At 58.5% G+C, this 5,422-nt stretch overlaps 1 long non-coding RNA gene across 1 annotated transcript; it reads right to left on the reverse strand.

Annotated features, from left to right (window-relative positions):
- Positions 1 to 1,476: 1,476 nt before the first annotated feature.
- On the reverse strand, positions 1,477 to 4,515 carry LOC122704566. The gene is made up of 2 exons (XR_006343888.1): positions 4,164 to 4,515; positions 1,477 to 1,785 (listed from the first exon to the last, which is right to left on the reverse strand). It is a non-coding gene; the product is annotated as an uncharacterized LOC122704566 (long non-coding RNA).
- Between the last annotated feature and the right edge of the window lie 907 nt (positions 4,516 to 5,422).

A 5,422-nucleotide genomic window follows, 5' to 3' on the forward strand; every position in this document is an offset into this window, starting at 1 on the left:
AAGATGAGCCAAGAGGCTGGAGGGAGATGCCTAGATGGTCACCAGCCATGTGGACGCACGAACTCTTAACCCCGCCTCCGAGCATCTCATTCCCTGCAAACCTGCAAACACCCCAAGCTGGCAGGACCCGGGAAGCAGGCAGGTCCTGTTTTTGTGAATGGAGCCATGACCTGGGTCCTTGCTTCTGCCCAGGCCCTGCTGGCCTCGCCTGACCACTCCCTAACCTCGCCAGAAACGCTGACAAAAAAAGGGACCTTCAAAACCTAAGTGTGAGTCAGACAGAGGAGGAAAAGAGGGAAATTCTTCTTCAGCCTCACAAAGGCCTCACACTGAGAGCTGCCCTGGGGTTAGAGTTCCAGGCCTGCCACCCGCAGGAGCCCCCCGGGGCTCAGCATCATCCACAGGTCACCTCGGCCTCGCCCCTGGACCCCAGCCTCAGGGAGAAGCCAGCTCACGCTCTTGACAGAGGACGGCCATGAACGCCCTGCAACCACTCAGCCTTCCATCTGTCCATTCTGTGAATTCATCCTGAACACCTCCTATGGGCCAGGCCTTGTGCTGAGAACAAGACACACAATATCCCTGCCTTCACGGGGCTGAAGGGCGTGGGGAAGCCAGTGAACACACACAGACCAGGGTGGGAGCTGTCCCTCATGCTGGTAGAACTGCCGGAGCTCTGGGACAGGTCTGGCGGGGGGACCTCGGGAAAGAAGACAAGACCACAAACATCGGGGCCACGCATTCCAGGTGGCCAGAGGGGCTGTCCGAGAGGCAGCTCAAACGTCCTAGGACCTGCGATGGGAAGAAGGCAGGACCAAGAGAGTGGCCTGCAGAGTTCCGATAGCCTCTGAGCTTGGGCGGGGTTTCTGGCCAGGCAAGAAGCAAGGTCGCCGAGGGCCCGGGGCTTCCCGCCCTGCAGACGGTCAGCTCTAGGGCGGGGTGGGGTGGCAATCACAAGCTCCTCTCCCCAGCAGGGCAGGAAACCCCCTCCATCCTGAGTGAGGGCGGATGGAGGCATGCTGCCTGCCAGAGATCCCCAAGCTCCTTCCTGACCTCCGACCGCCACTTCCCCTTCCTTGCCTGCCTGCCCCGAGGAATCAGCCCTGCCGCCCCTTTAAAGGGGCCTGATTCAGAGAATTAAGAATGAAACTGACTCACGATGGATGGAAGGGTGGTCACTGGGCTGGCCGGGCGCCAGAGCTGCGGCGGTAGAGGAAGCCGAGCGACCGCAGCTGCCTGTGTGCGCTCTGCTGAGAAGGGCAGAAACCACAAAACCCCATTTGAAATTCCACCATGTGGCGTGGCTTGTGTAATGAGGTTACCCCTCATAAAGGGGGCATTCAGGGCCCACGCGGGCCTGTGGAGCTGGGGACTTGCCCCCCAGGGCCAGCTGATGATGATGTCATCTTCCGTTAGGGAGTCTTCCCCCACCTCCCCCAATGAAGGACTTAAAAAAAAAAAAATGCACCAGGAAACTAAAGTGAGAGCCAGAACGGAAGTCTTGGTTTTATTTATAGTTGATAACTTATGTCCGGCCTGCTCCACGGGAGGCCCGGCAGGGAGGATGAAAGTCTAAGGATGGGGCTGACACAAATATGACCCAAAGCCTAGGCTGATGTGGCCCCTGAGAGTCAGCCTGGAGGCTGAGCTCCCTAGCAACTGGAGCAAAGAGGGGAATGGGACACCGTAGCGTGACACTTCGGAAAACTGGGATCCGGGAAACCGGGCTCCAGACCCCAGCTCTGCCGCACAGGAGCTGTAAGATCTCAGGAGCTTCTTTCTCACCTGGAAAGGGAGAGAAGAATGCAGAGCTGGTTTGGAGGGCCAGGCCAGGCACCCAGCACTACCTGGATGTGTATTAGAGGCTCTGTTGGCCTGGAGTCTACAGGTAGACGCACAGCCTCCCATGCTCCCGCACCACTGCTAATGGCAGACACCGCTAACAGAATGCAGCACGCTTTCCCCGAGCCAGATTCTGCCTCCCAGGCCCCTTGCAACGCAGTTCTCCAGGGGAGTGAAGTTGCTCAGTCGTGTCCGACTCTGCAATCCCACGGACTATAGCCTACCGGGCTCCTCCATCCATGGAATTCTCCAGGCAAGAATACCAGAGTGGGTAGCCATTCTCTTCCCGACCCAGGGATCGAACCCAAGTTTCCCGCATTGCAGGCAGAAGCTGTACCATCTGAGTCACCAGGAAGGCCACCACCAATGTGCCAGAATCAGCCTGGGGACCAACCTGCTTGTCATCCTGCCTGTAAGTAGCTGAGGAGAGGCCCAGGAGGGCCTGGGTCATTTCGGCATTCCAAGCACCTGGCTGGTGCCTGCACAGAATGGATGCTCAATAAAAAATTTTCTAGTAAAGGGGGAGGGGGACTTCCCTGGTGGATCAGAGGTAAAGAATTCACCTGCCGATGTAGGTGATGCAGGAGACCCGGGTTTGATCGCTGGGTCGGGAAGATCCCTCAGAGAAGGAAATGGCAACCCTCTCCAGTATTCCTGCCTGGAGACTCCCATGGACAGAGGAGCCTGGAGGGCTACAGTCCATGGGGTGGCAAAGAGTCGGACACAGTGGAGTGACTTGGCATGCAGGCAGGGAGCATCCTGCCCTGTGCTCAAGGGGGATGGCAGTGAACAAGAGGACAGACAGGAGCAGGCAAGCCATCAGCAGGCCACGCCCGTTGTCACCAAGGAGGCAGACACTGCCGAGTCAGGAAAGAAAGCAGTGGGTGCCATCGCTGCTCGGAACAGTCAGCAAGGCCAGCCAAGGAGGTAACCCGAAACTGAGGACCAAAGGCAAGGAAGAGGCTGCTCCGGGTGCAGGGAACGGAGTGTGCAGAGGCCCAGGTGGGGAGAGCATGGGGTGGGGACAGCGTGTGAGCAGACACGCGGCGGGCCAGCCCTTCAGGGCGCGTGGAGCTGACATCGGTGGACATCGTTCTGAATGCCCGGGACGTCTCTGAAGGCGGTGATCACAGCATGACCCACTTAAATTACTACCTGGTTGCTCCTAAGCAGATCCTGACTCCAGGAGCCACGCTGGGGCTCACCCCCTGCAGGAGCCCCCCACCCACACGTCACCTCCTCAGGCTGGGCGCTCCCACCACCTCTATCAGGGCGAGGGCCAGCGACCATTCCACACCTGGGTTCCACAGGCTCCGGGTCCCTCCACATCTTTACTCACCAGCCCAGAACCTGAAACATGGAGAGACCTGCCCAGACCCCCAGGGCGGCCCAGCCCAGGAGCCCTTCCCACTGTCCTTCGAGAAAGAGATGAGCAGCCTTCTCAGCTAAGGTCCTCAGCCCCAGATCAGGGGTCTTTGGGACCCTCCTGCCCTCTGTTGGAAACAATGACCAAGCAGAAGCCACTGGCCTGTCTTGGAGGGGGCAGCAGTCGGAGGCCTTGTGTCATATAATGGCCCAGCCTTGGCACTGCTCGGGCAGGCTGCCCTCTGCCCCCGCCAGCCAGCTCTCCACACTCCAGCCAAAGGGCTTTCCTTAAAACACAACAAACACTCCACTTTCCCCGCACAGGCCCACCAGGGCCCAGCCACCTCACTCTGGATAAAACCCAGACTCTCCAGCAGGCTGGAAGAGCCATGTGATTGCTGCCAGTTGTCTGTCCTCTGGGGTGGGGGTCCCTAGGCAGCGGATGGTCCAATAACTTCTCCACCAAAAGGTACGAGCCCAAGAGAGGCCCCAGTTCACTCTGTCCAGGTGACACCCACCATCACCCCCAGATGTCCATGAGGTGGGGCCTGAGCTGAGCTGTGCCCTCCTCGCCCCCTGACCCCAGGAGGCAGGGCCCCCGGTAAACAGCAGCAAGGTCCAGAAAGCAGCTTGTGACTCAGAGGCTGGCGGAACTCTCTGATACAAGGTGCCCATTAGCTGAACAGGCTGTGTCTGAGATGGTGAGCTCCCTGGTCCTAGCGGTATGAAAGCTGGGACCCTCGACATGGGTATTGGGGGCTGATACAGCTGGTGGACTCAGCCGACCCAAACGTGATGACACCAGCAGTGCCCTCCCTGTCTCCCACACCGGAGGAGCAGAGGGTGGGAGACAGTCATGGGATCCGGTGCGAGAGAGCCCCAGCCACCGGCTGCAAGCCCAGCCCGTCCCAGCCCCAGCCCCGTCTCCCAAGTCATCTGCCCTCTCCCAAACTCACCTTCCTCCTCCGTAAGACAGCAGGGCACATGGACGGAGCGAGAAGAACCAAGACCTCAGAAGTGAGGTGGGCGGGGCAGTCGGGGTGGGCGGGGCATCCTGGTGGGCGGGGCTTTCCTCCCACCACCTTTCCTTCCCCTGGGGTTAAGGTCAGGGTGGAGCGAGCGACACCCAACACAAGACCTGCCCTGGGTGAGTCAGGGCACCCTGCTCGGCCTGGGTCACCCCGTGGAGGATCTACACAGCCACCTCCTTCAGGGAGGCTGGAGGCACCCAGGGGACCAGGGGATGGCGTAGCCAGGGTGCCCCTTACTCCTTCCTTCCTCCCTTCCTTCATTCACTTTCCATTTATTGAGTCCTTTCACCATCCGCGCCCCGGGCAATAATAATACAGAACGGTCTGCAGCTCCTCCATTCCCAGTGCCCCTCACCCACCCCAGGTCGCTTTCATGCTCACTAGCACCACCTACTGGAGGTCCAGGGCGGGCCCCCAGTGGTGTCCTGATGCGTTCCCACTCTAGAGAAGGGGGAACTGAGGCCAAAGAGGCCTGTCTGAGACCATCCAGCGAGGGAGAGGCAGAGGTGGCGTGAGACCTCTGGGGTCCTGCCCAGCAGCCCCTCTTTAAAGAGCCACTTCTGAGGAGGAGACGGAAAGAGGTGGGTGCCAGGAGATGCCTCATCCCACTGCCGTCTGCTGTCAACATCCCAGCAACCCTAGATGCTTCCAGCACCCTCACACTGACCCCAGACTGCGTCCCACCAGAGCCTAGTGTTGGCTAACAAAATGTTTTCCCTTGAGCCAGTGTCTGCTTCTGTGACCACTCCGCCACCGCAGCCCTGCTGGGAGGTGAAGAGTACTATAGAATTGTGACTCTTCCTGCAATACTCAGGGTGCAAGTCCACCTGGTAAACCAATGATGAGATGACACGGCGATGCTGATGATGGTGATGGTGATGGCAATGATAACACTGATGATGGTGGTGATGGTGGTAATAATGATGATCGAGACGGTGATGAAGACAGTGATGATACTGGTGATGGTGGTGGGGTGATAGTGATGACCGTAATAACGGCGATGGTGATGGTGGTGAGGATGGCATGAAGACGATAATGGAGAGGATAATTTTATGAAACACTCACTACCTGCCGATTGCATTCCCACACTAATTCATTTAATCCTCATGACAACATTTTGAGCGTGGTCCCCTACTTATCTCTATTTTACAAGAGGACAATGAGGCTGATTTCAGGGAGGTTCA

The sequence above is a fragment of the Cervus elaphus genome, chromosome 2, assembly GCF_910594005.1.
Source record: "Cervus elaphus chromosome 2, mCerEla1.1, whole genome shotgun sequence".
NCBI classification, from domain to species: Eukaryota; Metazoa; Chordata; class Mammalia; order Artiodactyla; family Cervidae; genus Cervus; species Cervus elaphus.